This window comes from Saccostrea echinata, unplaced genomic scaffold, assembly GCF_033153115.1.
Source record: "Saccostrea echinata isolate AGI-Se365-2 ecotype Australia unplaced genomic scaffold, CSIRO_AGI_Sech_v1 ptg000002l, whole genome shotgun sequence".
NCBI classification, from domain to species: domain Eukaryota; kingdom Metazoa; phylum Mollusca; class Bivalvia; order Ostreida; family Ostreidae; genus Saccostrea; species Saccostrea echinata.
In genome coordinates, this window is record NW_026889751.1 from 12,581,399 (window position 1) to 12,594,165 (window position 12,767).

Genomic DNA, 12,767 nt, shown 5'->3' on the forward strand with positions numbered 1-12,767 from the left:
CAATAATAATATTTTTGGCCATTTTTTTCTTGGGGGGGGGGGGTGTACATGAAATTCTCTGAGATGTTTCACTGATTACACTGGACGGGGGAACTGACAAAAAGTAGCGAAACAACCCACAGTTTTACTTTTCTTATTGCTGTAAGTTATGTATTCTTAAATGAACTAGAAAAATATTTATATACAAATAAAAAACGTCAATCAATTGACTTATATACTACGGTTGTGAAATTTTGGCGCCGGATGCAATCACGAATAATCATTCACCACAGGCAATTCAAATATGTGTTGTGTATCACTCCAAATTTAAGCCAATTACAGACAACTGTTAGCAAAAATTTTTTTCTCCAATTCAACCCTACCCACAGGGGTGGTCCACTAATGCATTATCACATTTGGAAAATTACGCACTATCGAAATCTGTTAGCCGCACTAGAAGTATCGAATGCTGACACGCAAACAAAGCGCGCGTGCTGGGAGGAAATGTAAACACCCCTCCTGCCACTAGGTCCGAGCTATTCTCCGACCATCAACTGACCGCTGGTCATACATTGTATTCTAATTAATCGCAACGGGATTAGATGACACCTGGGCAAAATTTCTAGACAGGAAGATATTAAGAAAGTATACTTTGAGAATTAAAAAAGGCTATGTTACATGTACCTCTTAGTAATTTTATATACCAGTAATTATCATTTAAGGACACAAAATAAATGGATTGGAAAATATTTTCGGGCTTACTTTGGTTGTAAGTGATGTATATATCAAAGCTCTGTAATATTAACAAATTGTCGAGGTTCTTTGATAGTAAAATTTCTCCTTTAATATCCTCGACTTTATAAATCTATACAAATTTTTTATCACTTTAATCAAATCATTGAAAAACTTCAATGAAAAATGAAACTTTATGTGGCTAAAACTATTCATTTTAACTATATAAAATTTTAATTTTTAGTTTTCATAGGATTTTAGAAGAAAAGTTTGTTTTTTGCCATCTGTCCTTAATTGATTTGCAAAAGCGAGGAAGTCAACTCCTTTTTAAAAGCAACAAGTTTTACAGGCAGTGGCCTTTTTTTAAAAAAAAAAAAAAATTAAATTCAATCTTTAAATATTGGAAATTTAATGTCTACCGTCAATTATCGATAATTTTACTTCGTATTCTTTGTCATGTACGTGCTTGACATACGAAACAAATCTCTAAAAGCATTCGTGGACATTCCTGGCCAGTGTTGAAGATCGTGTTGATTCAAATAGCATTAAAAATGGAATTAAAAATACACGTTTCTTTTTACGTAGCACACATTTTTGGAGAGCACTTTTAATATTTGCATCCCTTATTTTCAATATGATGAACTACACTTGCATGAAATAGTCATCGAAAGTTCTTTTGTTTGTTTGGCAAATGCAAAAAGTAAAACTATCTTTAAACTAGCGTCTTTTTTTTTTTTTTATAAAAATGTGAAAAATATGCATATCTGTACAACTGAGAATAGGAAACACTAGGTGTGTTAATTGTAACAGAGATATTCTTTTAAGTGATAAAAAAAAATATTTTTTTGCCTCAGTACTTTTTTCTTTTGGCAATTTTGCAGACAGATCGTATGGCATTTTTTTTAAAATTACTGTCTTTTCTGATATATTTTGTCAAATAAAAACTGCAAAATTACTAAGTAAGCCATATTGCATACTAGTATTTTGTTTGTTGGACAAAATGAAATTACGGTAGCATAAAAAAGAATTTAATGTAGAACAGTAAAATACAGCTTTGGCAATATATCCAAAAGACAAAATTCCAAACTCTAAAACTCTGAAAACATACGTTTGGGAGATTTTTTTTTTCTTTTTACTACATAATTGCAGTATTGATAGATAATAAAACGTTTTCTGGGGGTGCGTGTACACCGAATTTATGAAACAGATCCAAAATAGATTGAAGTGGATTGCATTTTTTTTTTTTGGCAAATATCACTTTTGATGTCTGTTTTGAAATAATAAGAATAATTTGCATAGGAGGATTATTTTTTTTTTTCAAAATTAAAACTTTAATTTTCACTTTCTTGTTTAGCAAAATAAAGTTCTTTACAATTCTGTATGTTGTCAACCAAAGTTGCAAAAATACAGTGAAAATAAACGCACATTAAGTAGTAGTCAGGGTTACCTTGTACAGTGGTAGATTGTACCGATTTTCAATATTAAATGTACATGTTGTGAACTCTATGCTTATGAGTCTACATGTAGTTAATTAAATCCTTTCTAGGTATCACTGGTATAAAAGGACCGTGTTGTTCTCGCTAAAGAGATATAATTCTTTGCTGCACTTTAAGGCAATATTCAGTAATTCTCGAAATATCAATTAACAGTTGTTTGGTCAATGAGTTTGGAACCAAAGTCTGACCTGTGTATCGTCGAATAACAAGTCATTTTTCAACGATGAGTTCGGGAACCAAAGTCTGACCAGTGTATGGAAAAATTCACCAATCGTCGAAAACATGTAACAAGTAATTTTTCATTGAAAATTGAACCCGGAGCTGAACTGGGGTTGTCTAAGAAAAACAGATCACAATTTTTAATCAATCTCACGTCTGAAAATTTATTTAATTCCGCATAAAGCGTATGCGCATAGATTGCACAAACCTTTCAAAGAAGTTTCGTGAAAAAGTTTTCAAACCTTTACTTTTAGAACAGTATTGAGGTCAGCAGTTCGATGACCCTTTGATTTCTGTTTATATATATACCAAGGAGACTCAACATCGCTAGTTTAAAAAAAACAAGGAAGCAACATTTGCGAGATTGAGGACCAGAAGTTCATAGTTCTAATAGTTTAAGTCCTTGTAAATGTTTTCAGTTCCAGACTTTGATCACTTTAAATATTTTGGTAAATATTGCTGGGATATCAAGCTGATCTTGGTATGTGAATCTACCTTGCTAAGTTACAGATCAATTTCCATTGGTTTTTGCGTTGATGTTTTTTAATGGAATTATTGCCCTTGAACTAAGAAAATTTATTATATTAAAGGTTCCCCTTTTTTCTAGACACCTGCAGTTATTAAGCTCAATTTTGTTATGTGAGTCTTTCTTAATGAGTAACAGATCAAGTTTCTTGAGATTTTTTTTCTTTCACTAAAGACCCCTGCATGGGGCATTTTGGTGTAACGAAATTTTCACAATTGAACAAATCAACACGCGAATAGTGAACAAAACGGACAACAAAAAGATTTTTGATATACAGTACTGACATCTTATAAAAACATTTAATGTTTGTGTTGTAGTAAGATCAAGTATAAAATGATTTAAGAACAGCTTTACAAAGCTTTGCTAAACCTATTAGTTTATATATATCAGAAGTATTTGTCAAATCATAAAAAAATATTATGTTCGGATTCTCATAAATATTTCTAGGTATAAATCTCTGTCTTTCATTCTTAAAAATAGTGACAAATACACATGTAAATAATGAAAGTCATGACTAAGTTCATTGCTATTGCCTCTCAGATCTATCAATGATGTAAAATCTACCAGCTTCAATTAGCAAGTTATTATTGACACATCGAAATTTACACAAATATAATCTAAAATCAGATGGTAACTTGTTTAGATAATTCTCAAAACCAAAATCACATTTGTACATTCTGTAATAAAGGTATTTTTGAGAATTTACTACTGTAATATTTACTTTTCGGTCTTGGATAAAACTATTCTTAATTAGCATACTATCTTGCATGATTTATCAACATATTGAGCATTCACCATTAACCCAACATTCATATAATGTATATTCTAAAAGTCCAGAGGCCATTTTGAGTGGTAAAACCATATTGAACTAATCTGATCCAAAACTGAATACAATGTGAAGGAAATTTTCTCTTTTTTACTTCACAAAATCCTTTGTCAGAAGCCAGCTATTCTAGATTTTACTTGTATAGTAAAGGATATTCTACCCAGCTCACCATAAACTTTACAATGAAGAGCAGAATGCTTAATTTTTTTTTTTTTTTTTTTTTTTTTTTTTTTTTTTTTTTTTACAAAATTCTATATGAAAAGATTCAAAAATATTGAAATCCCATACTTCTACAAAATACAACAAAATAGAAACAAGCATGGCGTCCTTCCGTTTGGTTCCTCTTTGATGACGTTTTCAATAGAATCAGTGTCCTTGAAGTAAACAAAATTTAGTATATGATTGATTTCCCCTTTTTCTTTAGTATATGATTGATTTCCCTTTTTTCTTTAGTATATGATTGATTTCCCCTTTTTCTTTAGTATATGATTGATTTCCCCTTTTTCTTTAGTATATGATTGATTTCCCCTTTTTTCTTTAGTATATGATTGATTTCCCCTTTTTCTTTAGTATATGATTGATTTCCCCTTTTTTCTTTAGTATATGATTGATTTCCCGTTTTTTCTTTAGTATATGAATGATTTCCCCTTTTTCTTTAGTATATGATTGATTTCCCCTTTTTCTTAGACCCTTGCAGATATATAGCTGAATTTTGGTATCCGAGTCTACCTTGATAAGTTACAGATCAAGTTCGATTTTCGATCAAGTTCGATTTTCGATCAACTTCAGTGAGTTATGTAATTACATCTTTTGAAATCATCACTTGCTATTGTTTGCTAATAATATTTCTTCTGCCTCAGTTTTTTAGGGATCTATAGACTACAAATGGTACAGGGATTCAGCATTGCTTATGCAAAAGTCCAAAAATGTTTGTTTTATTTAAACTCGGCATGCATATTTGTACTTTTTTCTGCTTGAGTGCAAGAAGCAGGGCCACACTACATCATGTTGATATACACATATTCCTATGTGATTCTGGGATAAGGATGGATCTATAAATTGGGATTCAGTTTTGCATAAATAAGTTTTTTCTAGAATCTTATCCAGAATAGCATATCATTTAGTCAATGATATTGAAGCCTTCTTAAAAAAAGAATACTAATAGAAGAATTTGTTGAATTCAATCTTTTTATATACATTTCCCTAAATTCTAAGACAGTTTTAACTTTGGAAACCATAGAGCGTAGCCCAATCTATATGTTTTTTCACATACAAGGTGTACTGTATCTGACCTAAATGCAGACCGTGTTTCCTAAGGCAAAGTATATCTTAAAATTACCAGAAAAAATAGGAAATCATGAGATGTTTCTTGTTTTCCCGGAATATGTAGAATAGGATGCTTCTAAATATGAAATTGAGAAGGAAAAAAAGAGTTGTCATCAAGCTTGAATTTCATTAGTCAAATTACTTTCAGAGACGCCATATTTTTTCAAATTTGAAATTTTGGTATTCCACTCTTTAATTACCCGTATCAGTGCTTTAAGGAATATAAACCCACTCTTTAAAGATAAAAATCGAAACAATCTTTTCGGACATAGTTCTTTCTCACCCGTACTAAGAATAAAACAAATACCTGCGATTTCAATGAAGAAAAAGTATATGGAACTCTGTTTTTACCCGCATTTCATCTAATGTTTTCAGTGTTTTTAAAAATAGTTTTGCGATAGCATTTTCATTCAGCTTGTAAAATCAAATTCAACAGAATATGAATATGAAATACGCATTCCTACTTACATTATCCTTGTATTTTTTTTAAGGAGGGATTCTTGTCTGGTTTCTGACTAGATGAAATATTCAAAGTATATTTGCTTATATGTTTTATATATTTAGTTATGTTAGGGATTTAAAAGATCATATTTTTCTTTCCTCATCACAATTGTACAACTTTAAATAGAAATGGTATACTGAGTTTGAAATCTAGCAGGGACTATATTTTTGGCGGAATGGCGGCGTATAAAAATATCTTGTTTTCTGCCTCTCAACTTTATTATAGAACAATGAATTTTGTTATAATTTCTACACAATCAAAAACTTGAAGAAATTTTTAAATGTAAGTTAAATTAATAATAAGGGACTAAAGTTTTAAAATATATCAAATAAATATGATTTTCCAAACAAACTACAATTATGTTAGCTTTTAAAAGCTTCCAATCTAAGTACAGATTTGAGCCAAAAATCCGTAAAAAGTTTTTTTTTCTCTCTTAGTAAACGATCAAAACTTTTTGTTTTTATATCATTTTGTATCTTTATGTGACAACGTTACCATATGTGAAAATACGAAAAATTTAAATATATGAAGCATATAAAAATAACTAAAATATCCTAAAAATTGAAGAAAAATAGAGAAAATTCGGATTAGCCAATATCCATTTTAGTTAAATTATTTATGTCAATTTGGTAATATCATCTTATAGACCCTATATGGTAATATCTCTCTATGCAAAAAGAAAAACATTAATCTTTTGAAATAGAAGTAGGCATCGCATGATTAGCAACAGTAATTTTTTATTCTTAATGTCCAGGGAAAAGGTGATGACCTTGACCTAACCTTGTATCTAATATAAAACGGTCAAATTTAATCTAACTGATACCATCACTTAGTGATATTGTCTTCTTGAGTCTTTGAAAATTTCATTGATTTTTGAATACTAGAAATATGAGAAGAATCCCTCCTTAATCTTTTAAATATCATTTGAAATTTGTCAATCACTAATTGATTACTAATAAATAAAACAAGATAGAAATCATTACTCTTACGATTTTTCATTAATTTTTTTTTTAGATTTTGATATTTTACTATGTTAATGTCATAACTATAAAAATTCGCAACAGTTGTGAAATTATAAATCAAAAGAACTTACTTATTCGACCCCGTTTTTCACTACTGTATGTATACATTATATTTAAATCGTCCACTAACTATGTCAAATGATGAAATTGTTACATTGTATTTTTTTAATTTACCGGGTGGTAGTAAATTAAAAATAATAATTTTAATAATATGTAAATAAATAGAGGGTATTCAATGTTTTGTAGATGAATATGGAATGCTTCGCACTCATGAAAATATCAAAAAATCCCGTCCCACTCGTGAAATAAATTCCATATTCATCTACAAAACATTGAATTTTCTGTTTATTAGATTTTCTTAGATTTCCCTTTGCTTCTATCTTTTTGTAACACAGTGTCATATGCTGTGACGTCATAGTTAAGCAGTTGAGACGTCATAGCTAAGCGATTGCGAGATTGAAAAACGTTGTAAACATGGAGTTTTAACGACGTATTTGGAAAACTTTGGCAGTATAACTATTAGTCTCTGTCAGGATGGCTCATTATTTTTATCTTATAACAGGCCGGAGATTTTTTAAAAACACTCTTCGTAAAGGGAAGGAAAATCGTAAGTTTTACCGCACTTCTGATATTCTCACACTGTGCGAATACCATGTTGATATCCTTTCACACTGTGTCAGAATATCACCTTTATTCAGTAAATAAATTACAGAAATTTCACTGTTGAAAATGTAATAAAGGAGGATATGTTGGTGAGATACAAGAGTCTAAGTAAAGGAGGATACCTTGGTGCGATACAAGAGTCTAAGTAAAAGAGGGTATCTTTGAGTGCGATATAAGAGTCTAAGTAAAGGAGGATACGATACAAGTGTGTAAGTAGAGAAGAAAGGCAAGGATGAAAAGAGGAGTGTTCATAGCCACTTTGATCACAAAATTATGTCCGGTAGGTTAAAATAAGGTAGTAAAACTAATTTTGATCCATATAAAAATAATGGCAGAAAAAATAAATTTTTTTCTAATGAAATACCAGGAATCTTAAACAAGAGTCTCATGCATAAATACAAATTTTATGTTTAAATGAAAACGTTTGCATATACATGTAGTGTTGAGGATTTGCTTTAAATAATCAGTTACACAAAACCCTACTTAGAATTTTCTTCTGAAACATCATACAACAGAATGCCTCATGTGCCGTACTTTTAACCTGACATTTTTGCTTACTTGGTCTTTTAGCCAAAGAAGAAATCATCTTGCTAACTGTTGTGCCATTTATTTACTATTTAAATTCCCCCTCTTCTTGTGAAGTTTTACTGTCAATAAATGAATGAAACATTTATTGCTTTAAATGTTTACCAATTATTTCATAAATGTTTAAAATTTTCCCTTGAATGAGTTGATTGCATGTAAGAAAGAAAAATAATATATAATATTCGTGTCCGTGGGTCTTCTCGATGAAAAATTAATAGTGTTAAGGATTACATTTTCATGTTTTCATATCAATTTATTTTTTTTTCTTCATTTTTTAGTTTTTTTTGTTTTATATCTCACACTCGATGTAAAGAGATCAAAAGCTGAATATCAATTTCCCCCCAAATGTTTAACTGACGTGATCATTGTTTATGTAAATTTATTAATAACGTAATGACTAGTGTATGAATTTGTTTTTATTTATGATCTATAAATGGAATATTGTATCAGATTTAGCATTAAACTATGTACTTTTCACTTGTTAAACTACATAAAGTGATGGATTCGATTTGCGAACAATTTCTTAGGCAGCAAATAAGTTGACGATGAAAGGAGGATACAGTTCACGTTGGTCAAATTGACCTTTGCTTCGGTCAATATTGAAAATTTTCTGCCAAGTATCAGACTATAATAACAATTTTAAAAGTCCAGATTGTTTTATTATGTGGTCCAAGATTGAATACAAAGAAAACAATAAAGGATGTACACGCATAGGTGAAATTCAGATATAGGTAAAAGGTGATGAGTATAATATAAATTGGAAACAAGATGTGTTTGTGAAACACTGATGCTCCCGTATGGCAACTTATAGCAAAGGTTAAACTTTCTCAAATGCAAATCAAATATGTTGGTACCTAAAGTGAGGTCTTGTCTCGAGGAATATACCTGTGAAATATGAAAGCCCTAGCAGCAACCATTGAATAGATATGGAAAAGGTTAAAGTTTTTCAAAAGTAAGTCAAACATCAAGGTCAAATGGTCGAAATTAATGGTGCCCAAGGAAAGGCCTTCTCACAAAAAATACACGTGAAATATGAAAGCCGTAGCACCAATCATTCAAAAGTTATGGCCATGGTTAACGTTTTTCCAAAGGGTGTCAAACTCCAGGGTCAAGGTCAATGGATTACAATTGTTGGTATCCAAAGGAAGGTCTTGTCACAAAGAAAAGACATGTTAAATATGAAAGCCCTAGCACCAACTATTCAAAAGATATGGCTAAGGTTAAAGTTTTCCAAAAGTAGGTCAAGGTCAAAAAGTCAATGTTGTTGATATCCAAAGGAAGGTCTTGTCATAAGGATTTATTTAGATATGTGAAGTACAAAAGCCTTAGCACCAAACGTTCAAATGTAGTGGGAAATGAAGTTTTTTTTTAAAGTAGGTCAAACTTCCAGGTCAAGGTCAAAGGGTCTAAGTTGTTGGTATCCGAAGGAAGGTATTGTCACAAGAAGTGAAGTATGAAAGCCCTCGCTCCAATTGTTCAAAAGTTATGACCAAGGTTAAAGTTGCATAAAATTTTGCAAAACTGGGTCAAACTCCAAGGTCAAGGTCAAAAAGTCAGATGTGATGGTACCCAAAGAAAGGTCTTGTCACAAGGAATACACAAGTGAAATATGAAGGCCATAGCTCCAACCAATCAAGATGTATGGCTATGTTTAAAAAAAATTGAGGACAAACGGGCAGACAGAGAGACGGATGGGGCAAAAACTAAACCGCGAAGCGGTTTATAAAAAAGCGTAAACTGTTCCAACCCACTTTATAAATTAGGTTGCTATTAATTTTATTCCTTATAATTTAATTTTCATTCATTTAATGTAAGAAAAAAAATGGTTGCCCTTAAAAATGACTTTAAATTGTACAGAATTTAAATGTAACGTCAGGCGGAACGCAAGTCATTGTGACGTAGGCAACCCATTTTATACGATATAAAGTAATTTTTTATCCAATCAAATATTGCGTTATAAATTATAAGAAAATATTCATGACTGATGAAGGCGATATATATATATATATATATATATATATATATATATATATATATATATATATATATATATATATATATATATATATATATATTCTCGCTACAAATTATATTCATGATTCTTTAGGTATATTAATTCTCTGTAAATGAGTGGGAAATGTAAATATCTATTATATACACTTATCTTCTTCCGAGGGTAATATTCTTGGACCCCATGAATCAGTTTCCTTTTCTGCTGAACAAAACTCACCTGTGCCCAGAAAACAATTCCCTTCTTATATCAGGGAAATGAAGAATTAACCTTACAGCACCGCCTTTATGGGAATGTCTTAAAAATTAGTCTAGTGATTTTATTCCTACAGACTTGCATTTTCAAATCTTTTAGAAGTTACATATGCAAATCTTTAAGTACTTAAACTTTAAAGACGTTAAGAACTTCCCACTACTCCCTGACAGGACAGCTGTGAATTGCGAAACCTGTTCCCGGGTGTTGCTGTACCTTACGCTCTATATAAAAGTGCAGATTTTACAAAAACTCCTTCAAGAGGATTTTTGTCCAAATTAACGACATTTATATAATTGAACACTATTTCATTCCGTATCATGTCTTATTTAAACAAAGTCAACAAATGTGTTTTTGTGGTATATTTGATAAACTAATATAACAACATACATTTCATACAAAAATCCACACAATTAAGCTTTTGGTCCATTTGTGTGCTCCATCTCCCAATTCTTAGTCTCCCTGCTCCAATACCTCAAATGCCAGGATTTAAAATGTGAATCTGTAAAACTCGTGTTTGTTAGGAGGATCCTATGAAGTTCTTCCGTTTGAAGTCAAGGTATACTTTACTTACAAAAAATAAATAAATACATACATTCCTATTTCCTTTTTCATTTTGTAATTATTATTGAGCATGAGGGTTCTTTATTGTGCAATCGCAAGCCATGACACGGGGTATCGGCTTTTAAGGTCTCATCCGAAAGACCTGCAATTTTCACTTGAAATTATCGAGAGATTGGCGAAGAAAAGTTGTTATCTATTTTTATCAACGTAGATTTGTGGCAGCCGGATGCACGAATCCATGACCTTCCGAATACAGATCTAGAGCTCTACCGACTGAGCTACCGTAATCATTCCAAAGATTTCTCTGCTACATGTTTGCTTATAACCGACCCAGTGAATCTAAGAAAAATATGAAATAATCAGAAATTCCTGCACATTGGACTCATGTCACAGAGTTCAGAGTGATGTTACATTAATATAAAATGCAATATAATGTGCAATATTTACATTCCACATGTATTTTGCTTATAAAGTGTGAGGAAAGCTACGACATTCAACACACAATAACACGGTCAGGGGGTCAAAAGGTTAAAAGTATGCGTTTTATTTTTACGTCACAAACGTTGAGCGCCGTGGAAATGCAACGTCATAAGTGAAAATCAAAACTCACATTGAACAGAAGCTGTTGCAACGGCTCTTCCATTAACTGTAACTTACCCGAAGGATAATACAGGGCTTTTGTAATATAAATCACATTTGCAATCAAGGCAAGGTTCGCTACTCAATTTGTTTGTTTGCACACACCTCTGCAGTTATGAGACTATATCTTTCAAAAAATAATGATTCAATGATTGAATTTAAATTTGCTTAGAAACATGAATCTTCAGTAAGATTTAATCATTTTATTTAAAAAGTGTGTAATCTTTATCAAATATCCAATATTTCAGTGTCATAAAGGGAAATGCATCCTTACTGGGAAAACTTCGTCAACAAATTCAGACAAAGTAAAAGGAAATCGTTTCACGACTTTTAGCATGTTTCACATATTTGTGCCAACCATTACGACAGACATATAGTTATCTTTTTCTCCTTTAGATTCACATCGTCAACTCGTGTGTGAAATGAAATATTGTATTGTAAAAGGAAATATGTTTCTTTAAATTGTACGGGTTGAAACCGAAGTAGTAAGAATATCTCCCAATTTTGTTGAAATAGAAACAAGATGCCATCCTTATTAGTGGCCATGAAATATTTTGGTTACTATTTATTAATTTAATATTTTGGTTTTTTTCATTTATAACCACTATACCACTTCTCCAGATGTTTTCTATATTCCAACTTACCCTTTTACCATAGGCTATAAATATACTGAAAGTAAAACAAGCCTAAAGAGGGATCAATGTGCGTAAAGGAAGATGTCATAGTGCAGTATCTATAAGTAAAGGAGGATTTCACTACCATACATGTGTGAAAATAAAGGGGATATCACTACGATATCACTGTATAAGTAAAGGGGAATATCTCTACGATACCAGAGTATAAAGGGATAAGTTTGTATGTAGAGGGGAATATCAGTACGACACAGGTGTGCAAGTAAAGGAGGATATCACGACGATACGAGTTTGAAAATAAAGGGGGATATCACTTCGAAACTAGTGTCAATGGGATATCACTACGATACAAATGTGTAAATAAGGGAGGATGTCACTCCTATTCAAGTGTGTATGTAAAGCCAGATATAACTAATCATACAAATGTGTAAATAAGGGAGGATGTCACTCCTATACAAGTGTGTAAGTAAAGCCAGATATAACTAATCATACAAATGTATAAATAAGGGAGGATATCACTCCTATACAAGTGTGTAAGTAAAGCCAGATATAACTAATCATACAAATGTATAAATAAGGGAGGATATCACTCCTATACACGTGTGTAAGTAAAGCCAGATATAACTAATCATACAAATGTATAAATAAGGGAGTATATCACTCCTATACAAGTGTGTAAGTAAAGCCAGATATAACTTCTATACAAATGTGTAAATAAGGGAGGATATCACTCCTATACAAGTGTGTAAGTAAAGCCAGATATAACTAATCATACAAATGTGTATATAAGGGA